Here is a 27,228-nt window from a genome sequence, read left to right on the forward strand (position 1 = left end):
TCTTAAACTCTATACTTAGAAATAGACTAGCTTTTGCTAGCAGGACTCTGCGTATCCTGTGTTCAAATCTATTCCAACATAGCGCTTATTATCTGCAATTTTGATAATCTTCTCAAATATGATTGGGCGGCTTTGTAGATTTATAAACAGCGATATCATGCGCCTCCACCGACTCCTAGAGTTAATTATCTGAATGCCTCACTTATATCCTTTAATAGGGTAGCATGGATTGTTTGACTTAGGCCAGCTTATTTTGAGGATCCTTTATGGTTAGAGGCTCTTGATGTACTACCAAGTCTCACTGAAATAGGATTTGTTTCCTAGACTTAATCAATTGAATGCTATACTTATATCATTTAAAAAATGCAGCATGGTTCGTTTGACCCAGGCCTTTATACATCGAACACCCTGAATAGTTACTAGCTACTGATGTGTCATCAAGTCTCATTAAAGTAGGATCCTCTTACACATCGCTCATAAATGGCGCACGCTTTTATATAGCACAACACTGCATACAATATAGCTCAGGTCGCGTTAGTTTCTAATTTCACGAAATCGTCTTAACACCGTTCAAAGATGGCGCTCATACGGATATAGTACAACGTAGTTCAGGTTACGTCAGTTTCTAATCCTGCGAGACCGCCATGTATTTAAAATACACTCACTTAGAGTTTCAACTCTCTCGGAGTATCGTGACAGCGGCTAGCGGCAGGGCTTTGACCCGTACAGGTATGCGGACCCATTTTATTCATTATTTCCTGAAAAACGAAGTTAGCCCCCTCTATTGGTTTTTGCAAATAGGAGTCTTAGCCCGAATGTTTCCGTACACGCCAATTTTCGATTTGGAGCTTTTAGTACTCCAAACATAGTGTCATAATTATATGGCAACAAAAGCAACCATAAGGCAATTTCCGCAAAACATCAAGTACAATTTAGCGCTATCTCCATGTTTCTACGTAATTCTGGATAGATAGCAAAACACTTACATCGCAACGAGGAGTTATGCTTCGCATATGCTCCCTTCAAATGGCTCAAGCATTACTAACCACATTATGGTCTAAGTATCTCGGCTAGACGCCGATTTCCATAAGATTTGAATGTGCATGCTAGGGTCCGTTTGTTCAAGCATAGAAAGTGAACATCGCAATGAGGAATTATGCTTTGCATATGCCCCCTTTAAATGATTCAAACATTCTGGTCGATCTTCATAAGATTCGAGAGAGTATACCAGGGTCTCTTTTGATTAAGCATAAAAAATGAATATATGCCTCCCGTGTAAGAAGCATATAAACATGAAATGTGCCCATCTATAATTAAAAAAAGACAATGATTATAATAATGAGGGTATTTTCTAAACGTGACAATATACTCCCTTACTTTTCAGACAGTACTAGATGTGATATATGGAAATAGCACAAGCTTATAAAAAGGAAGACCTCAGAAACAAACAGAGAAACTTTTCAATCCTGTTCTGCCTCTCATGAGAGAGGCCCCATGCTCATAAAGGGTAAATAAGCCAATTAAAGTGACTATACGCCATTAAACAGAACGCTTTTGTGTTTATAAGATATATAATTCTACTCTCTTCTTCCTAGCATCCTGCCCACTTACTTATTGAAACCTGATATGGATCTCACTCCTTGAATTTCCTTCGAGTTAGCTGCCACAGGTATACTTGACACTTAAAAAGCACTGCTTTATCACTAGACTCTGCTTTTGGGACAAAAAATAATGATTATTGCTTAGTAAAAACTATGTCTCTCCTTCCAGTAGTTGACATACTCTCAGAGAACGTACAGAAGGTCTTCTCGGCAAATATATTGGTGGCTGCACATTGACTCATAGGTTATCAATTATGAGCCTTTACCCACGTGGTGTAGGATTTGATCCTAAACATTTGAATAAAGAATTTGGGTTAAGGTTGGAACCTTTATCATTAATCTTAGTTTGTTCGGTCCTCCCACCACTAACCTAAGCAGGAACTGTATAGCCCTTTCATTTGTTGTTCCTATTTTCCAATCTGGACAATCATCTCACTTAGCTATAGGATGCAACCACTATGTAACTGAGCACTATTAGTGGATAAGAGCTAAATTAAACAAAATCATATACAAATATGAGGAAGTATCTCCTCTTTAAAATTGAATTCATTTCAAATTCTCCTGCTAATGTCACTATCCCCTCGTCCTTTTTCTCTCACAGACATCCTGAAAAATTGTATATATTTCATTTTTAAATAAAATCTTGTTGGTCCTGAAGAAGGTGGTCTCCCACTGAAACGCGCGTTGACCGCAAATTTGTTTCCAGCAAAGTGGCACCGGAGAATGATATCTCCCATCATGGTGACTTGGAGAAATGAATGATTTAGCTCACCGGATGTCAATTTTGAGACCATATTAAGGGTCCTTTTCTCTCCTTTCCTTCCCCTGCCTTTCCTCCTTTTAGATAGCGAGTCACATTTGTGTATGAATGGAAGTATGAGTGAGTATGTAAGTAATTTTGAATGATGAGTTTTTATATGTCTAGGATGTCTTTTTGAAATCTAATGCACTTAAAATGTATATAAAAAACATAGTGAGTAAAATCAATTACATTGCTTGAAAAAAGAAAAAAATCACTTTTCTATATGTACATGTTATCATGTTTAACAAAAGATGTTTATAAAAAAAGATTAATAAAATATGGTTCAAAATCAAATAGGACCAATAAATTGTTTGTTTAAAGTTATATGAGGATATTGTATGACATGGAGCAGGATTTTTTTGGCAATGTAGAATCTATTCAGATCATTTCTAAAATTAAATAGGCCAGTATAGAGGTTTTTTCTTGTTATATTTTACTTGCACTCCCTCCTCTAGGGCCTAACAATATTACAGGGAGTACCTTTTGCCTCTCCTATCCTAAACCCTAAAACACTACCCCAAGCACGACCCCCTACACTACACAAACTCCGCAGTACTACCCTAAATCCTAAAACACTACCTCCAGCACTACCCCTTCACTACCCAAACACAACTGCACTGCCCTAAACCCAAAAACACTACCCCCAGCACGACCCCCTACACTACACAAACACCATTGCACTACCCTAAACCCTAAAACACTAGCCCCTATACTACACAACCACCACTGCTCTACCCTAAACCCTAAAACACTACCCCCAGCACAACCCCCTATACTACACAAACACCACTGCACTACCCTAAACCCTACCTCAGCACTACCCCCAACACTACCCATACACAACTGCACTACCCTAAACCCTAAAACCCTAACCCCAGCACGACCCCCTACACTACACAAACACCACTGCACTACCCTAAACCCTAAAACACTATCCCCAGCACGACTCCCTAAACTACACAAACACCACTGCACTACCCTAAACCATAATACACTACCCCCAGCAAACCTCCCTACACTAGCCAAACACCACTGCACGACACTAAACCCTAAATTTACCCCCAGCATTACCTCCCACACTACACAAACATCACTGCACTACCCTAAACCCTGAAACACTACCCTCAGAGTAAACCCCTACACTACTCAAACACCACTGCACTACCCTAAATCACTAACCCCAGCATGATCCCCTACACTACCCAAACACCACTGCACTACCCTATACCCTAAAACAGGACGCCCTACGCTACACAAACACCACTGCACTACCCTAAACCCTAAAACACTACCCACAGCATGACCCCCTACACTACACAAACGCTACTGCACTACCCTGAAACCTAAAACACTATCCCCAGCACAACCCCCTGCACTACCCAAACACCACTGTACTACCCGAAACCCTAAAACACTGCCCCAGCATGAACCCCTACACTACATAAACACCACTGCGCTACCCAAAACACTAAATCTATCCCCAGCACGACCCCCCACACTACCCAAACACCACTGCACTACACAAAACCCTAAATATACCCCCAGCATGCCCCCTATACTAACAAACACCACTGCAAAACCCTAAACCCTTAAACACTACCCCCAGCATGACCCCCTACATTACCCAAACATCACTACACTACCTTAAACACTAAAACACTACCACCAGCACGACCCCCTACACTACCCAAACACCCCTCCACTACCCTAAAATCTAAAACACGACCCCCTACACTACACAAACACCACTGCACTACCCTAAACCCTAAAACACTACCCCCAGCATGACCCCTTCACTACACATACACCACTGCACTGCCTTAAACCCTAAAACACTACCCCCAGCACGACCCCCTACACTAGACAAACACCACGGCAGTACCCTAAACCGTAAATCTACCCCCAGCACGACCCCTACACTACACAAACACCACTGCACTACCCTAAACCCTAAAACACTACCCCCTACACTACACAAACACCACTGCACAACCCTAAACCCTTAAACACTACCCCATCACGACCCCCTATATTACCCAAACATCACAGCACTTCCCTAAACACTAAAACTCTACCATCAGCACGACTCCCTACACTACCCATACACCACTGCACTACCCTAAACCCTAAAACACTACCCCCAGCACGACCCCTTCACTACACAAACACCACTGCACTGCCTTAAACCCTAAAACACTACCCCCAGCGCGACCCCCTACACTACACAAACACCGCTGTACTACTCTAAACCCTAAAACACTAACCCAAGAACGACCCCCTTCATTACCCAAACACAACTGCACTACCCTAATCCCAAAAACACTACCCCCGCACGACCCGCTACAATACACAAACACCACTGCACTACCCTAAACCCTAAAACACTACCCCCACCACGACCCCTACACTACACAAACACTACTGCACTACCCAAAGCCCTAAAACACTACCCCAGCACGACCCGCTACAATACACAAACACCACTGCAATACCCTAAATGCTAAAACACCACCCCCTACAATACACAAACACCACTGCTCTACCCTAAACCCTAAAACACTACCCCCAGCACGACCCCCTACACTACACAACCATCACTGCACTACCCTAGACCCTAAAACACTACCTCCAGCACCACCCCATTCACTACACAAACACCACTGCACTGCCTTAAACTCTAAAACACTACCCCCATAACGACACCTACACTACACAAACACCACTGCACTACTCTAAACCCTAAATCACTACCCCAGCACGATACCCTACACTACCCAAACATAACTATACTACCCTAAATAGTAAAACACTACCATCAGCATGACTGCCTACACTACCCAAACACCACTCCACTACCCTAAACCCTAAAACACTACCCCTACACTACACAAAAACCACTGCACTACCATAAACCCTAAAGCACTACCCCTACACTACACAAACACCACTGCACTACCCTAAACCCTAAAACACTACCCCCAGCATGGCCCTCTACACTACACAAACACCACTGCACTACCATAAACCCTAAAACACTACCCCAGCATGACACCCTACAATACCCACACATAACTTCACTACCCTAAAACACTACCACCAGCTCGACTTCCTACACTACCCAAACACCACTCCACTACCCTAAACCCTAAACATACCCCCACCACAACCCCCTAGACTACACAAACACCACTGCACTACCCTAGACCCTAAATCACTACCCCCAGCATGACCCCCTCAGTACACAAACACCACTGTACTGCCTTAAACCCTAAAACACTACCACCAGCATGTCTCCCTACTCTACACAAACACCACTGCACTACCCTAAACCCTAAATCTACCCCCAGCATGACCCTCTACACTACACAAACACCACTGCACTACCCTAAACCCTAAAACACTACCCCCTACACTGCACAAACACCACTACACTACCATAAACCCTAAAACACTACCCCAGCATGACACCCTACAATACCCACACATAACTTCACTACCCTAAACCCTAAAACACTACCACCAGCTCGACTTCCTACACTACCCAAACACCACTCCACTACCCTAAACCCTAAATATACCCCCACCACAACCCCCTAGACTACACAAACACCACTGCACTACCCTAGACCCTAAATCACTACCCCCAGCATGACCCCCTCAGTACACAAACACCACTGTACTGCCTTAAACCCTAAAACACTACCACCAGCATGACTCCCTACTCTACACAAACACCACTGCACTACCCTAAACCCTAAATCTACCCCGAGCATGACCCCCTACACTACACAAAGACCACTGCACTACCCTAAAACACTACCCCAAGCACGACCCCTACGCTACACAAACACCACTATACTACCGTAAACCCTCAAACTCTACCCCAACACGACCCTTTCACTACCCAAACACAACTGCACTATGTTAAACCCTAAAACTCTACCCCTTACACTACACATACACCACTGCACTACACTAAACCCTAAAACACTACCCCAGTACGAGCGCCTACACTACACAAACAATACTGCACTTCCCTAAAACCTTAAACACTACCACCAGCACGACCCCCTACACTACCCAAAAATCACTGCACTACCCTAAACACTAAAACACTACCACCAGCATGACTCACTACACTAACCAAACACCACTGCACTACCCTAAACTCTAAATCTACCCCCAGCACAACCCCCTACACTACAAAAACACCACTGCACTACCCTAAACACTACCCCCAGCACGACGCCTTCACTAAACAAACACCACTGCACTGCCTTAAACCCTAAAACACTATCCCCTGCATGACCCCCTAGACTACAGAAACACCACTGTACTACCCTAAACCCTAAATCTACCCCCTAGCGTGACCCCCTACACTACAGAAACACCACTACATTACCCTAAACCACTACCTCAAGCACGACCCCTTCACTACCCAAACACAACTGCACTACCCTAAACCCCAAAACACTATCCCCAGCACGACCCTCTACACTACGCAAACACCAGTGCACTATCCTATACACTAAAACACTACGCCAAGCATGACCCCCTATACAACACAAGCACCACTGCACTACCCTAAACCCTTAAACACTACCCCCAGCATGACCCCCTACACCACCCAAACATCACTGCACTACTCCAAACACTAAAACACTACAACCAGCATGACTCCCTACACTACCCAAACACCACTGCACTACCCTAAACCCTAGAACGCTACCCCCAGCACGACACCCTACTCTGCCCAAACATAACTGCACTACACTAAACCCTAAAACACTACAACCAGCACATCTCTTTACACTACCCAAAAACCACTGCCCTACCCTAAACCGAAAATCTACCGCCAGGACAACCCTCTACACAACACAAACACCACTGCACTACCCTAGACCCTAAAACACTACCCCCAGCACGACCCCTTCTATACACAAACACCACTGCACTGCCTTAAACCCTAAAACACTACCCCCAGCACGACCCCTACACTACACAAACACCACAGCACTACCCTAAACCCTAAAACTACCCCAAGCATGACCCCCTACACTACACAAACACCACTGCACTACCCTAAACTCTAAAAAACTAACTGAAGCACTACCCCCTACACTACACAAACACCACTGTACTACCCTAAACCCTAAAACATTACCCCCAGCACCACCCACTTCACTACCCACACACAACTGCACTACGGTAAGCCCAAAACACTAACCCAGCATGACACCCTACCCAAACACCACTGCACTACCCTAAAACACGACCCCCTACACTACACAAACACCACTGCACTACCCTAAACCCTAAAACACTACCCCCAGCACAACCCCCTACACTACACAAACACCACTGCACTTCCCTAAACCCCAAAACACTACCCCAGCACGACCCCCTACACTACCCAAACACCACTGCACTACCCTAAACCCTAAAACACGACACCCTAACCTACACAAACACCACTGCACTTCTCTAAACCCTAAAACTCTACCCCCTACACTACACAAACACCACTGCACTACCCTAAACTCTAAAACACGACCCCCTACACTAAACAAACACCACTGCACTACCCGAAACCCTAGAACACTACCCCCAGCATGACCCCCTCCACTACACAGACACCATTGCACTACCCTAAACCCTAAAACACTAGCCCCTATACTACACAAACACCACTGCTCTACCCTAAACCCTAAAATACTACCCCCAGCACAACCCCCTACACTACACAAACACCACTGCACTACCCTAAACCCTAGAACACTACCCCCAGCACGACTCCCTACACTACCCAAACACCACTGCACTACACTACACCCTAAATCTACCCCCAGCATGACCTCCCACACTACACAAACACCACTGCACTAACCTAAACCCTAAAACACCACGACCAGCACAAACCCCTACACTACCCAAACACCACTGCACTACACTAAACCCTAAATCTACCCCCAGCATGACCTCCCACACTACACAAACACCACTGCACTACCCTAAACCCTAAAACACTACGCCCGGCACGACCCCAAACACTACACAAAAACCACTGCACTACCCTAAATCCTAAAACACTACCCACAGCACAACACCCTACACTACCCAAACACCACTGCACTACCCTAAATCCTAAAACACTACCCACAGCATGACCCCCTACACTACCCAAACACCAATACACTACCTAAACCCTAAAACACTAACCCAAGCATGACCCCCTACACTACACAAAAACCACTGCACTACCCTAAACCCTAAAACACTAACCCCAGCATGACCCCCTACACTTCACAAACACCACTGCATTACCCTATGTCCTAAAATAGGACCCCCTACACTACACAAACACCACTGCACTACCCTAAACCCTAAAACACTACCCACAGCTTGACTCCCTACACTACACAAACACCACTGAACTACCCTAAACCCTAAATCTATCCCCAGCACGACCCCCTACACTACCCAAACACTACTGACCTACACAAAACCCTAAATCTACCCCCAGCATGACCCCCTACACTACACAAACACCACTGCACTACCCTAAACCCTAAAACACTACCCTCAGCACGACCCCAAACACTACACAAAAACCACTGCACTGCCCTAAATCCTAAAACACTACCCCGGCACGACCCCTACACTACACAAACACCACTACACTACCCTAAACCCTAAAACACTACCCCCAGCATGACCCCCTACTCTGTCCAAACATAACTGCACTACCCTAAAACACTACAACCAGCACATCTCTTTACACTACCCAAAAACCATTGCCTTACCCTAAACCAAAAATCTACCCCCAGGACAACCCTCTAGACAACACAAACACCACTGCACTACCCTAGACCCTAAAACACTATCCCCAGCACAACCCCTTCTATACACAAACACCACTGCACTGCCTTAAACCCTAAAACACTACCCCCAGCACGACCCCTACACTACACAAACACCACTGCACTACCCTAAGCCCTAAAACTACCCCAAGCATGACCCCCTACACTACACAAACACCACTGCACTATCGTAAACCCTAAAACACTAACGGAAGCACGACCCCCTACACTACACAAACACCACTGTACTACCCTAAACACTAAAACATTACCCCCAGCACGACCCCCTTCACTACCCACACACAACTGCACTACGGTAAGCCCAAAAACACTACCCCCAGCACGACCCCCTACACTACCCAAACACCATTGCACTACCCTGAACCCTAAAACACGACCCCTTACACTACACAAACACCACTGCACTACCATAAACCCTAAAACACTACCCCCAGCACAACCCCCTACACTACACAAACACCACTGCACTTCCCTAAACCCCAAAACACTACCCACAGCACGACCCCCTACACTACCCAAACACGACTGCACTACCCTAAACCCTAAAACACAACACCCTAACCTACACAAACACCACTGCACTTCTCTAAACCCTAAAACTCTACCCCCTACACTACACAAACACCACTGCACTACCCTAAACCCTAAAACACTACCCCAGCGTGACCCCCTACACTACCCAAACATCACTGCACTACCTTAAACACTAAAACACTACCACCAGCATGACCCCCTACAGTACCCAAACACCACTGCACTACCCTAAACTCTAAAACACGACCCCCTACACTACGCAAACACCACTGCACTACCTGAAACCCTAGAACACTACCCCCAGCACAACCCCCTACACTACACAAACACCACTGCACTACCCTAAACCCTAGAACACTACCCCCAGCACGACTCCCTACACTACCCAAACACCACTGCACTACACTACACCCTAAATCTACCCCCAGCATGACCTCCCACACTACACAAACACCACTGCACTAACCTAAACCCTAAAACACCACGACCAGCACAAACCCCTACACTACCCAAACACCACTGCACTACACTAAACCCTAAATCTACCCCCAGCATGACCTCCCACACTACACAAACACCACTGCACTACCCTAAACCCTAAAACACTACGCCCGGCACGACCCCAAACACTACACAAAAACCACTGCACTACCCTAAATCCTAAAACACTACCCACAGCACAACACCCTACACTACCCAAACACCACTGCACTACCCTAAATCCTAAAACACTACCCACAGCATGACCCCCTACACTACCCAAACACCAATACACTACCTAAACCCTAAAACACTAACCCAAGCATGACCCCCTACACTACACAAAAACCACTGCACTACCCTAAACCCTAAAACACTAACCCCAGCATGACCCCCTACACTTCACAAACACCACTGCATTACCCTATGTCCTAAAATAGGACCCCCTACACTACACAAACACCACTGCACTACCCTAAACCCTAAAACACTACCCACAGCTTGACTCCCTACACTACACAAACACCACTGAACTACCCTAAACCCTAAATCTATCCCCAGCACGACCCCCTACACTACCCAAACACTACTGACCTACACAAAACCCTAAATCTACCCCCAGCATGACCCCCTACACTACACAAACACCACTGCACTACCCTAAACCCTAAAACACTACCCTCAGCACGACCCCAAACACTACACAAAAACCACTGCACTGCCCTAAATCCTAAAACACTACCCCGGCACGACCCCTACACTACACAAACACCACTACACTACCCTAAACCCTAAAACACTACCCCCAGCATGACCCCCTACTCTGTCCAAACATAACTGCACTACCCTAAAACACTACAACCAGCACATCTCTTTACACTACCCAAAAACCATTGCCTTACCCTAAACCAAAAATCTACCCCCAGGACAACCCTCTAGACAACACAAACACCACTGCACTACCCTAGACCCTAAAACACTATCCCCAGCACAACCCCTTCTATACACAAACACCACTGCACTGCCTTAAACCCTAAAACACTACCCCCAGCACGACCCCTACACTACACAAACACCACTGCACTACCCTAAGCCCTAAAACTACCCCAAGCATGACCCCCTACACTACACAAACACCACTGCACTATCGTAAACCCTAAAACACTAACGGAAGCACGACCCCCTACACTACACAAACACCACTGTACTACCCTAAACACTAAAACATTACCCCCAGCACGACCCCCTTCACTACCCACACACAACTGCACTACGGTAAGCCCAAAAACACTACCCCCAGCACGACCCCCTACACTACCCAAACACCATTGCACTACCCTGAACCCTAAAACACGACCCCTTACACTACACAAACACCACTGCACTACCATAAACCCTAAAACACTACCCCCAGCACAACCCCCTACACTACACAAACACCACTGCACTTCCCTAAACCCCAAAACACTACCCACAGCACGACCCCCTACACTACCCAAACACGACTGCACTACCCTAAACCCTAAAACACAACACCCTAACCTACACAAACACCACTGCACTTCTCTAAACCCTAAAACTCTACCCCCTACACTACACAAACACCACTGCACTACCCTAAACCCTAAAACACTACCCCAGCGTGACCCCCTACACTACCCAAACATCACTGCACTACCTTAAACACTAAAACACTACCACCAGCATGACCCCCTACAGTACCCAAACACCACTGCACTACCCTAAACTCTAAAACACGACCCCCTACACTACGCAAACACCACTGCACTACCTGAAACCCTAGAACACTACCCCCAGCATGACCCCCTCCACTACACAGACACCACTGCACTACCCTAAACCCTAAAACACTACCCCTACACTACTCAAACACCACTGCACTACCCTGAACCCTAAAACTCTACCCCAGCAAGACCACCTACACTACAGAAAAACCAATGCACTACACTAAACCCTAAAACACTACCCCCAGCACGACTCCCTACACTACCCAAACACCACTGCACTACACTAAACCCTAAATCTACCCCCAGCATGACCTCCCACACTACACAAACACCACTGCACTAACCTAAACCCTAAAACCTACACCCAGCACGAACCCCTACACTACCCAAACACCACTGCACTACACTAAACCCTAAATCTACCCCCAGCATGACCTCTCACACTACACAAACACCACTGCACTACCCTAAACCCTAAAACACTACCCCCAGCACGACCCCAAACACTACACAAAAACCACTGCACTACCCTAAATCCTAAAACACTACCCACAGCACAACACCCTACACTACCCAAACACCACTGCACTTCCCTAAATCCTAAAACACTACCCACAGCACAACCCCCTCACAACACACACACCACTGCGCTACCCGAAACTCTAAATCTACCCACAGCATGACCCCCTACACCACCCAAACACCAATACACTACCTAAGCCCTAAAACACTAACCCCAGCATGACCCCCTACACTACACAAAAACCACTGCACTACCCTAAACCCTAAAACACCACCCCCAGCATGTCCCTCTACACTACCCAAACACCACTGCACTACCCTAAACCCTAAAACACTACCCCCAGAATGACCCCCGCACAACACAAACACCACTGCACTTCCCAAAACCCTAAATCGACTCCCAGCTTGACACCTTACACTACCCAAACACAACTGCACTATACTAAACCCTAAAACACTACCCCCAGCATGAACCCCTACACTACCCAAACACCACTGCACTACCCTAAACCTTAAAACACTACCCTCAGCATGACCCCCTACACTACACAAGCACCACTGCACTACCCTTAACCCTAAAATACTACCACCAGCACGACTCTTTACACTACCCAAACGCCACTGCCCTACCCTAAACCAAAAATCTACCCCAGGACAACCCTCTAGACTACACAAACACCACTGCACTACCCTAGACCCTAAAACAATACCCCCAGCACGACCCCTTCCCTACACAAACACCACTGCACTGCCTTAAACCCTAAAACACTTCCCCCAGCACGAACCCTACACTACACAAACACCACTGCACTAACCTAAACCCTAAAACACCACGACCAGCACAAACCCCTACACTACCCAAACACCACTGCACTACACTAAACCCTAAATCTACCCCCAGCATGACCTCCCACACTACACAAACACCACTGCACTACCCTAAACCCTAAAACACTACCCCCGGCACGACCCCAAACACTACACAAAAACCACTGCACTACCCTGAATCCTAAAACACTACCCACAGCACAACACCCTACACTACCCAAACACCACTGCACTTCCCTACATCCTAAAACACTACCCCCAGCACAACCCCCTCACAACACAAACACCACTGCACTACCCAAAACTCTAAATCTACCCACAGCATTACCCCCTACACTACCCAAACACCAATACAATACCTAAACCCTAAAACACTATCCCCAGCATGACCCCCTACACTACACAAAAACCACTGCACTACACTAAACCCTAAAACACTACCCACAGCTTGACTCCCTACACAACACAAACACCACTGAACTACCCTAAACCCTAAATCTATCCCCAGCACGACCCCCTACACTACCCAAACACTACTGACCTACACAAAACCCTAAATATACCCCCAGCATGACCCCCTCCACTACACAAACACCACTGCACTACCCTAAACCCTAAAACACTACCCTCAGCACGACCCCAAACACTACACAAAAACCACTGCACTACCCTAAATCCTAAAACACTACCAAAGCACGACCCCTACACTACACAAACACCACTACACTACCCTAAACCCTAAAACACTACCCCCAGCATGACCCCCTACACTACACAAACACCACTGCACTACCCTAAACCCGAAAACGCTACCCCCAGCACGACACCCTACTCTGCCCAAACATAACTGCACTACCCTAAACCCTAAAACACTACAACCAGCACATCTCTTTACACTACCCAAAAACCATTGCCCTACCCTAAACCAAAAATCTACCCCCAGGACAACACTCTAGACAACACAAACACCACTGCACTACCCTAGACCCTAAAACACTATCCCCAGCACGACCCCTACACTACACAAACACCACTGCACTACCTTAAACCCTAAAACTACCCCAAGCATGACCCCCTACACTACACAAACACCACTGCACTGCCTTAAACCCTAAAACACTACCCTCAGCACGACCCCTACACTACACAAACACCACTGCACTACCCTAAACCCTAAAACTACCCCAATCATGACCCCCTACACTACACAAACACCACTGCACTACCCTAAACCCTAAAACACTACCTGAAGCACGACCCCCTACACTACACAAACACCACTGTACTACCCTAAAACATTACCCCCAGCACGCCCCCCTTCACTACCCACACACAACTGCACTACGGTAAGCCCAAAAACACTACCCCCAGCACGACCCCCTACACTACCCAAACACCACTGCACTACCCTAAACCCTAAAACACGACCCCTTACACTACACAAACACCACTGCACTACCCTAAACCCTAAAACACTACCCCCAGCACAAACCCCTACACTACACAAACACCACTGCACTTCCCTAAACCCCAAAACACTACCACCAGCACGACCCCCTACACTACCCAAACACCACTGCACTACCCTAAACCCTAAAACTCTACCCCCAACACTACACAAACACCACTGCACTACCCTAAACCCTAAAACACTACCCCAGCGTGCCCCCCTACACTACCCAAACATCACTGCACTACCTGAAACCCTAGAACACTATCCATAGCATGACCCCCTCCACTACACAGACACCACTGCACTACCCTAAACCCTAAAACTCTACCCCCAGCAAGACCACCTACACTACAGAAAAACCAATGCACTACACTAAACCCTAAAACACTACCCCCAGCACGACTCCCTACACTACCCAAACACCACTGCACTACACTAAACCCTAAATCTACCCCCAGCATGACCTCCCACACTACACAAACACCACTGCACTAACCTAAACCCTAAAACCCTACACTCAGCACGAACCCCTACACTACCCAAACACCACTGCACTACACTAAACCCTAAATCTACCCCCAGCATGACCTCTCACACTACACAAACACCACTGCACTACCCTAAACCCTAAAACACTACCCCCAGCACAACCCCTATACTACACAAACACCACTGCACTGCCTTAAACCCTAAAACACTACCCCCAGCACGACCCCTACACTACACAAACACCACTGCACTACCCTAAACCCTAAAACGACCCCAAGCATGACCCCCTACACTACACAAACACCACTGCACTACCCTTAACCCTAAAACATTACTCCCAGCACGACCCCCTACACTACCCAAACACCACTGCACTACCCTAAACCCTAAAACACGACCCCCTACACTACACAAACACCACTGCACTACCCTAAACCCTAAATTACTCCCCCCAGGACTACCCCCTACACTACACAAACACCATTGCACTACACTAAACCCTAAAACACTACCCCTACACTACACAAACACCACTGCATTCTCCTAAACCCTAACACACTACCCCCAGCACATCCCCCTGCACTACCCAAACACCACTGCACTACCCGAAACCCTAAAACACTACCCCCAGCATGACCCCCTACGCTACATAGACACCACTACGCTACCCTAAACCCTAAATCTATCTCCAGCATGACCCCCTACACTACCCAAACACTACTGCACTACACAAAACCCTAAATATGCTCCCATCACTACCCCCTACACTACACAAACACCACTGCAATACCCTAAACCCTAAAACACTACCCGCAGCATGACCCCGTACACTACACAAACACCACTGCACTGCCCTAAATCCTAAAACACTACCCCCAGCACGTCCCCCTACACTACCCAAGCACCACTGCACTGCACTGCCCTAAACCCGAAAACACTACCCCCAGCATGACCCCCCTACACTACTCAAACACCACTGCACTACCCGAAACCCTAAAACACTACCCCCAGCATGACCCCCTACACTACATAGACACCACTGCGCTACCCTAAACCCTAAATCTATCCCCAGCATGACCCCCTACACTACCCAAACACTACTGCACTACACAAAACCCTAAATATGCTCCCATCATGACCCCATACACTACACAAACACCACTGCAATACCCTAAACCCTAAAACACTACCCACAGCATGACCCCATACACTACACAAACACCACTGCACTGCCCTAAATCCTAAAACACTACCCCAGCAGGTCCCCCTACACTACCCAAGCACCACTGCACTGCACTACCCTAAACCCGAAAACACTACCCCCAGCACGACCCCCCTACACTACTCAAACACCACTGCACCACCCTAAAACCTAAAACACTACAGCAGCACGACCCCCTACATTACAAAAACACGTCTGTACTACCATAGAACATTTCCCATAGGAGGACCCCCTTCACTAACCAAACACAACTGCACTTCCCTAAACCCAAAAACACTACCCCCCAGCATGACCCCCTACACTACCCAAACACCACTGCACTACCCTAAACCCTAAAACACTACCCCAGCATGACCCTTACACTAACAAACATCACTAGACTACCCTAAACCCTTAAACACTACCACCAGCATGACCCACTCCACTACCCAAACATCACTGCACTACCTTAAACACTAAAAAACTACCACCAGCACGACCCCCTACACTACCCAAACACCACTGCACTACCCTAAACTCTAAAACACGACCCCCTATACTACACAAACACCACTGCACTACCCGAAACCCTAAAACACTACCCCCAGCATGAACCCCTCCATTTCAAAGTCACCACTGCACTAGCCTAAACCCTAAAACACTGCCCCTATACTACACAAACACCACTGCACTACCCTAAACCCTAAAACACTACCCCCAGCAAGACCACCTACACTACACAAAAACCAATGCACTACACTAAACCCTAAAACACTACCCCCAGCACGATTCCCTACACTACCCAAACACCACTGCACTACACTAAACCCTAAATCTACCCCCAGCATGACATCCCACACCACACAAACACCACTGCACTACCCTAAACCCTAAAACACTACCCCCAGTACGACCCCAAACACTACACAAAAACCTCTGCACTACCCTAAATCCTAAAACACTACCCACAGCACAACACCCTACACTACCCAAACACCACTGCACTTCCCTAAATCCTAAAACACTACCCCCAGCACAACCCCCTCACAACCCAAACACCACTGCACTACCCACAACTCTAAATCTACCCACAGCATGACCCCCTACACTACCCAAACACCAATACACTACCTAAACCCTAAAAGAAATAACCCCAGCATGACCCCCTACACTACACAAAAACCACTGCACTACCCTAAACCCTAAAACACCACCCCCAGCATGTCCCTCTACACTGCCCAAACACCACTGCACTACCCTAAACCCTAAAACACTACCCCCAGAATGACCCCCGCACAACACAAACACCACTGCACTTCCCTAAACCCTAAATCGACTCCCAGCTTGACGCCTTACACTACCCAAACACCACTGCACTACCCTAATTCCTAAAACACTACCCCCAGCATGAACCCCTACACTACCCAAACACCACTGCACTACCCTAAACCTTAAAACACTACCCCCAGCATGACCCCCTACACTACACAAGCACCACTGCACTACCCTTAACCCTAAAATACTACCCCCAGCAGGACACCCTACTCTGCCCAAACTTAACTGCACTACCCTAAACCCTAAAACACTACCACCAGCACGACTCTTTACACTACCCAAACACCACTGCCCTACCCTAAACCAAAAATCTACCCCAGGACAACCCTCTAGACTACACAAACACCACTGCACTACCCTAGACCCTAAAACACTACCCCCAGCACGACCCCTTCCCTACACAAACACCACTGCACTACCCTAAACCCTAAAACACAACCCTCAGCACGACCCCAAACACTACACAAAAACCACTGCACTACCCTAAACCCTAAAACACTACCCCCAGCACGATTCCCTACACTACCCAAACACCACTGCACTACACTAAACCCTAAACCTACCCCCAGCATGACATCCCACACCACACAAACACCACTGCACTAACCTAAACCCTAAAACACTACACCCAGCACGAACCCCTGCACTACCCAAACACCACTGCACTACACTAAACCCTAAATCTAACCCCAGCATGACCTCCCACACTACACAAACACCACTGCACTACCCTAAACCCTAAAACACTACCCCAGTACGACCCCAAACACTACACAAAAACCACTGCACTACCCTAAATCCTAAAACACTACCCCCAGCACAACCCCCTCACAACCCAAACACCACTGCACTACCCAAAACTCTAAATCTACCCACAGCATGACCCCCTACACTACCCAAACACCAATACACTACCTAAACCCTAAAAAAAATAACCCCAGCATGACCCCCTACACTACACAAGCACCACTGCACTACCCTTAACCCTAAAATACTACCCCCAGCACGACACCCTACTCTGCCCAAACTTAACTGCACTACCCTAAGCCCTAAAACACTACCACCAGCACGACTCTTTACACTACCCAAACACCACTGCCCTACCCTAAACCAAAAATCTACCCCAGGACAACCCTCTAGACTACACAAACACCACTGCACTACCCTAGACCCTAAAACACTACCCCCAGCACGACCCCTTCCCTACACAAACACCACTGCACTACCCTAAACCCTAAAACACAACCCTCAGCACGACCCCAAACACTACACAAAAACCACTGCACTACCCTAAACCCTAAAACACTACCCCCAGCACGATTCCCTACACTACCCAAACACCACTGCACTACACTAAACCCTAAATCTACCCCCAGCATGACATCCCACACCACACAAACACCACTGCACTAACCTAAACCCTAAAACACTACACCCAGCACGAACCCCTGCACTACCCAAACACCACTGCACTACACTAAACCCTAAATCTAACCCCAGCATGACCTCCCACACTACACAAACACCACTGCACTACCCTAAACCCTAAAACACTACCCCAGTACGACCCCAAACACTACACAAAAACCACTGCACTACCCTAAATCCTAAAACACTACCCACAGCACAACACCCTACACTACCCAAACACCACTGCACTTCCCTAAATCCTAAAACACTACCCCCAGCACAACCCCCTCACAACCCAAACACCACTGCACTACCCAAAACTCTAAATCTACCCACAGCATGACCCCCTACACTACCCAAACACCAATACACTACCTAAACCCTAAAAAAAATAACCCCAGCATGACCCCCTACACTACACAAAAAACACTGCACTACCCTAAACCCTAAAACACCACCCCCAGCATGTCCCTCTACACTGCCCAAACACCACTGCACTACCCTAAACCCTAAAACACTACCCCCAGAATGACCCCTGCACAACACAAACACCACTGCACTTCCCTAAATCGACTCCCAGCTTGACGCCTTACACTACCCAAACACCACTGCACCACCCTAAACCCTAAAACACTACCCCCAGCATGAACCCCTACACTACCCAAACACCACTGCACTACCCTAAACCTTAAAACACTACCCCCAGCATGACCCCCTACACTACACAAGCACCACTGCACTACCCTTAACCCTAAAATACTACCCCCAGCACGACACCCTACTCTGCCCAAAGTTAACTGCACTACCCTAAACCCTAAAACACTCCCACCAGCACGACTCTTTACACTACCCAAACACCACTGCCCTACCCTAAACCAAAAATCTACCCCAGGACAACCCTCTAGACTACACAAACACCACTGCACTACCCTAGACCCTAAAACACTACCCCCAGCACGACCCCTTCCCTACACAAACACCACTGCACTACCCTAAACCCTAAAACACAACCCTCAGCACGACCCCAAACACTACACAAAAACCACTGCACTACCCTAAATCCTAAAACACTACCCCAGCACAACCCCTACACTACACAAACACCACTGAACTACCTTAAACCCTAAAACACTACCCCCAGCACGACCCCTACACTACACAAACACCACTGCACTACCCTAAACCCTAAAACTACCCCCAGCACGACCCCTACACTACACAAACACCACTGCACTACCCTAAACCTAAAAACACTACCCCCAGCATGACCCCCTACACTACCCAAACACGACTGCACTACCCTAAACCCTAAAACACGACACCCAAACCTACACAAACACCACTGCACTTCGCTAAACCCTAAAACTCTACCCACTACACTACACAAACACAACTGCACTACTCTAAACCCTAAAACACTACCCCAGCATGACCCCCTACACTACCCAAACATCACCTCTCTACCTTAAACACAAAAACACTGCCACCAGCACATCCCCCTACACTACCCAAACACCACTGCACTACCCTAAACTCTAAAACACGACTCCCTACACTACACAAACACCACTGCACTACTCGAAACCCTAAAACACTACCCCCAGCATGACCCCCTCCACTACACAGACACCACTGCACTACCCTAAACCCTAAAACACTACCCCTACACTACACAAACACCTCTGCACTACCCTAAACCCTAAAACACTACCCCCAGCAAGACCACCTACACTACACAAAAACCAATGCACTACCTAAAACACTACCCCCACACCACTGCACTTCCCTAAACCCTAAATTGACTCCCAGCTTGACGCCTTACACTACCCAAACACCACTGCACTACCCTAAACCCTAAAACACTACACCCAGCATGAACCCCTACACTACCCAAACACCACTGCACTACCCTAAACCTTAAAACACTACCCCCAGCATGACCCCCTACACTACACAAGCACGACTGCACTACCCTTAACCCTAAAATACTACCCCCAGCACGACTCTTTACACTACCCAAACACCACTGCCCTACCCTAAACCAAAATTCTACCCCAGGACAACCCTCTAGACTACACAAACACCACTGCACTACCCTAGACCCTAAAACACTACCCCCAGCACGACCCCTTCCCTACACAAACACCACTGCACTGCCTTAAACCCTAAATCTATCCCCAGCACGACCCCCTATACTACCCAAACACTACTGACCCACACAAAACCCTAAATCTACCCCCAGCATGACCCCCTACACTACACAAACACCACTGCACTACCCTAAACCCTAAAACACAACCCTCAGCACGACCCCAAACACTACACAAAAACCACTGCACTACCCTAAATCCTAAAACACTACCCCAGCACAACCCCTACACTACACAAACACCACTGCACTGCCTTAAACCCTAAAACACTACTCCCAGCACGACCCCTACACTACACAAACACCACTACACTACCCTAAACCCTAAAACTACCCCCAGCACGACCCCTACACTACACAAACACCACTGCACTACCCTAAACCCTAAAACTACCCCAAGCATGAACCCCTACACTGCACAAACACCACTGCACTACCCTAAACCCTAAAACACTAACTGAAGCACGACCTCCTACACAACACAAACACCACTGTACTACCCTAAACCCTAAAACATTACCCCCAGGACGACCCCCTTCACTACCCACACACAACTGCACTACGGTAAGCCCAAAAACACTACCCCCAGCACAACCCCCTACACTACCCAAACACCACTGCACTACCCTAAACCCTATAACACGACCCCCTACACTACACAAACACCACTGCACTACCCTGAACCCTAAAACACTACCCCGCAGCACAACCCCCTACACTACACAAACACCACTGCACTTCCCTAAACCCAAAAACACTACCCCCAGCATGACCCCCTACACTACCCAAACACCACTGCACTACCCTAAACCCTAAAACACTACCCCCAGCACGACCCCAAACACTACACAAAAACCACTGCACTACCCTAAATCCTAAAACACTACCCACAGCACAACACCCTACACTACCCAAACACCACTGCACTTCCCTAAATCCTTAAACACTACCCCCAGCACAACCCCCTCACAACACAAACACCACTGCACTACCCAAAACTCTAAATCTACCCACAGCATGACCCCCTACACTACCCAAACACCAACGCACTACCCTAAACCCTAAAACACTACCCTCATCATGAACCCCTACACTACCCAAACACCACTGCACTACCCTAAACCCTAAAACACTACCCCCAGCATCATCCCCTACACTACACGAGCACCACTGCACAACCCTAAACCCTAAAACACTACCCCCAGCACGACACCCTACTCTGCCCAAACATAACTGCACTACCCTAAACCCTAAAACACTACCACCAGCACGACTCTTTTCACTACGCAAACACCACTGCCCTACCCTAAACCACAAATCTACCCCCAGGACAACCCTCTAGACTACACAAACACCACTGCACTGCCCTAAACCCTAAAACACAGCCCTAGCATGACCCCTTCACTACACAAACACCACTGCACTGCCTTGAACCCTAAAACACTACCCCCAGCACGACCCCTACACTACACAAACACCACTGCACTACCCTAAACACTACGTGAAGCATGACCCACTACACAAACAACACTGTACTACCCTAAAACATTACCCCCAGCACGACCCCCTTCACTACCCAAACACAACTGCACTACAGTAAACTTAAAAACAATACCCCCAGCACGACACCCTACACTACCCAAACACCACTGCACTACCCTGAACCCTAAAACACGACCCCCTACACTACACAAACACCACTGCACTACCCTAAACCCTAAAACAACACCCCCAGCACAACCTCCTACACTACACAAATACCACTGCACTACCCTAAACCCTAAAACACTACCCCTACACTACACAAACACCACTGCACTACCCTAAACCCTAAAACACTACCCCCAGCATGACCCCCTACATTACCCAAACACCACTGCACTACCCTATATCCTAAAATAGGACCCCCTACACTACACAAACACCACTACACTACCCTAAACCCTAAAACACTACACACAGCATGACCCCCTACACTACACAAACACCACTGCACTACCCTAAACCCTAAAAAACTACCCACAGCATGACCCCTACACTACACAATCACCACTGCACTACCCTAAACCCTAAAACACTACCTCCAGCATGACCCCCTACACTACCCAAACCCCACTGCACTACCCTAAAACACTACCCCAGAATGAACCCCTCACAACACAAACACCACTGCACTTCCCTAAACCCTAAATCTACTACCAGCTTGACCCCTTAAACTACCCAAACACCACTGCACTACCCTAAACCCTAAAACACTACCCTCATCATGAAGCCCAACACTACCCAAACACCACTGCACTACCCTAAAACACTACCCCGAGCATGACCCCCTACACTACACAAGCACCACTGCACTAGCCTAAACCCTAAAACACTACCCACAGCACGACACCCTACTCTGCCCAAACATAACTGCACTACCCTAAACCCTAAAACACTACCACCAGCACGTCCCCCTACACTACCCAAGCACCACTGCACTGCCCTAAACCCGAAAATACTACCCCCAGCACGACCCCCCTACACTACTCAAACACCACTGCACCACCCTAAAACCTAAAACACTACAGCAGCACGACCCCCTACATTACAAAAACACGTCTGTACTACCATAGAACATTTCCCATAGGAGGACCCCCTTCACTACCCAAACACAACTGCACTTCCCTAAACCCAAAAACACTACCCCCAGCACAACCCCCTACACTACCCAAACACCACTGCACTACCCTAAACCGTAAAACACGACACCCTAACCTACACAAACACCACTGCACTTCCCTAAACACTAAAACACTACCCCAAGCACGACCCACTACACTACACAAACACCACTGCACTAACCAAAAACCCTAAATCTACCGCCAGCATGACATCCCACACTACACAAACACCACTGCAGTACCCTAAACACTAAAACACTACCCCCAGCACGACCCCCTACACTACCCAAACACCACTGCACTACCCTAAACCATATAACACTACCCCTACACTACACAAACACCACTGCACTACACTAAACACTAAAACACTACCAGACCCCCTACACTACACAAACAGCACTGCACTAACCTAAACCCTAAATCTACCGCCAGCATGACATCCCACACTACACAAACACCACTGCGCTACCCTAAACCCTGAAACACCACCCCCAGCACAAACCCATACACTACCCAAACACCACTGCACTACCCTAAACCCTAAAACACTAACCCCAGCATGAGCCCCTACACTACCCAGAAACCACTGCATTACCCTATGTCCTAAAATAGGACCCCCTACACTACACAAACACCACTGCACTACCCTAAACCCTAAAACACTACCCCCAGCACAACCCCTTCACTACACAAACACCACTGCACTGCCTTGAACCTTAAAACACTACCCCCAGCACAACCCCTACACTACACTACAGCATGACTCCCTACACTACACAAACAGCACTGTACTACCCTAAACCCTAAATCTACCCCCAGCATGACCCCCTACACTACACAAACAACTCTGCACTACCCTAAACCCTAAAACACTACCCCCAGCACAACCCCAAACACTACACAAAAACCACTGCACTACCCTAAATCCTAAAACACTACCCCCAGCACAACCCCTATACTACACAAACACCACTGCACTGCCTTAAACCCTAAAACACTACCCCCAGCACGACCCCTACACTACACAAACACCACTGCACTACCCTAAACCCTAAAACTACCCCAAGCATGACCCCCTACACTACACAAACACCACTGCACTACCCTAAACCCTAAAACACTACCCGCAGCATGACCCCGTACACTACACAAACACCACTGCACCAACCTAAAACACTACAGCAGCACGACCCCCTACATTACAAAAACACCTCTGTACTACCCTAGAACATTTCCCATAGGAGGACCCCCTTCACTACCCAAACACAACTGCACTTCCCTAAACCCAAAAACACTACCTCCAGCACGACCCCCTACACTACCCAAACACCACTGCACTACCCTAAACCCTAAAACACGACACCCTAACCTACACAAACACCACTGCACTTCCCTAAACCCTAAAACTCTACCCCCTACACTTCACAAACACCACTGCACTACCCTAAACTCTAAAACACTAACCCAGCATGACCCTTACACTAACAAACATCACTAAACTACCCTAAACCCTTAAACACTACCCCCAGCATGACCCCCTACACTATCCAAACATCACTGCACTACCTTAAACACTAAAAAACTACCACCAGCACAACCCCCTACACTACCCAAACACCACTGCACTACCCTAAACTCTAAAACACTACCCCCAGCATGAACCCCTCCATTACACAGTCACCACTGCACTACCCTAAACCCTAAAACACTACCCCTATACTACACAAACACCACTGCACTACCCTAAACTCTAAAACACTACCCCCAGCAAGACCACCTACACTACACAAAAACCTATGCACTACCCTAAACCCTAAAACACTACCCCCAACACGACTCCCTACACTACCCAAACACCACTCCACTCCACTAAACCCTAAATCTATCCCCAGCATCACCTCCCACACTACACAAACACCACTGCACTAACCTAAACCCTAAAACACTACACCCAGCACGAACCCCTACACTACCCAAACACCACTGCACTACCCTAAACCCTAAATTACTACCCCCAGGAGTACCCCCTATACTACACAAACACCACTGCACTACCCTAAACCCTAAAACACTACCCCTACACTACACAAACACCACTGCATTCTCCTAAACCCTAAAACACTACCCCAAGCACATCCCCCTGCACTACCCAAACACCACTGCACTACCCGAAACCCTAAAACACTACCCCCAGCATGACCCCCTACACTACATAGACACCACTGCGCTACCCTAAACCCTAAATCTATCCCCAGCATGACCCCCTACACTACCCAAACACTACTGCACTACACAAAACCCTAAATATGCTCCCATCATGACCCCCTACACTACACAAACACCACTGCAATACCCTAAACCCTAAAACACTACCCGCAGCATGACCCCGTACACTACACAAACACCACTGCACTGCCCTAAATCCTAAAACACTACCCCCAGCACGTCCCCCTACACTACCCAAGAACCACTGCACTGCCCTAAACCCGAAAACACTACCCCCAGCACAACCCCTTCACTACACAAACACCACTGCACTGCCTTGAACCTTAAAACACTACCCCCAGCACAACCCCTACACTACACTACAGCATGACTCCCTACACTACACAAACAGCACTGCACTACCCTAAACCCTAAATCTATCCCCAGCACGACCCCCTACACTACCCAAACACTACAGACCTACACAAAACCCTAAATCTACCCCCAGCATGACCCCCTACACTACACAAACAACACTGCACTACCCTAAACCCTAAAACACTTCCCCCAGCACAACCCCAAACACTACACAAAACCCACTGCACTACCCTAAATCCTAAAACACTATCCCCAGCACAACCCCTATACTACACAAACACCACTGAACTGCCTTAAACCCTAAAACACTACCCCCAGCACGACCCCTACACTACACAAACACCACTGCACTACCCTAAACCCTAAAACTACCCCAAGCATGACCCCCTACACTACACAAACACCACTGCACTACCCTTAACCCTAAAACATTACTCCCAGCACGACCCCCTACACTACCCAAACACCACCGCACTACCCTAAACCCTAAAACACGACCCCTACACTACACAAACACCACTGCACTACCCTAAACCCTAAATTACT

At 47.8% G+C, this 27,228-nt stretch overlaps 1 long non-coding RNA gene across 1 annotated transcript in view; it reads left to right on the plus strand.

Annotated features, from left to right (window-relative positions):
• Nucleotides 1–635: 635 nt before the first annotated feature.
• LOC146870490 (uncharacterized) overlaps nt 636–27,228 on the plus strand; it is a 956,892-nt gene continuing 930,299 nt past the window's right edge. The window contains exons 1-3 of the long non-coding RNA XR_014978232.1: nt 636–729; nt 1,385–1,507; nt 1,596–1,669. This is a non-coding gene — a long non-coding RNA (uncharacterized LOC146870490). The remainder of the gene's footprint in view (nt 730–1,384; nt 1,508–1,595; nt 1,670–27,228) is intronic.

Source organism: Triturus cristatus, chromosome 1_1 (genome assembly GCF_964204655.1).
Source record: "Triturus cristatus chromosome 1_1, aTriCri1.1, whole genome shotgun sequence".
In the NCBI taxonomy this organism is placed as follows: Eukaryota; Metazoa; Chordata; class Amphibia; order Caudata; family Salamandridae; genus Triturus; species Triturus cristatus.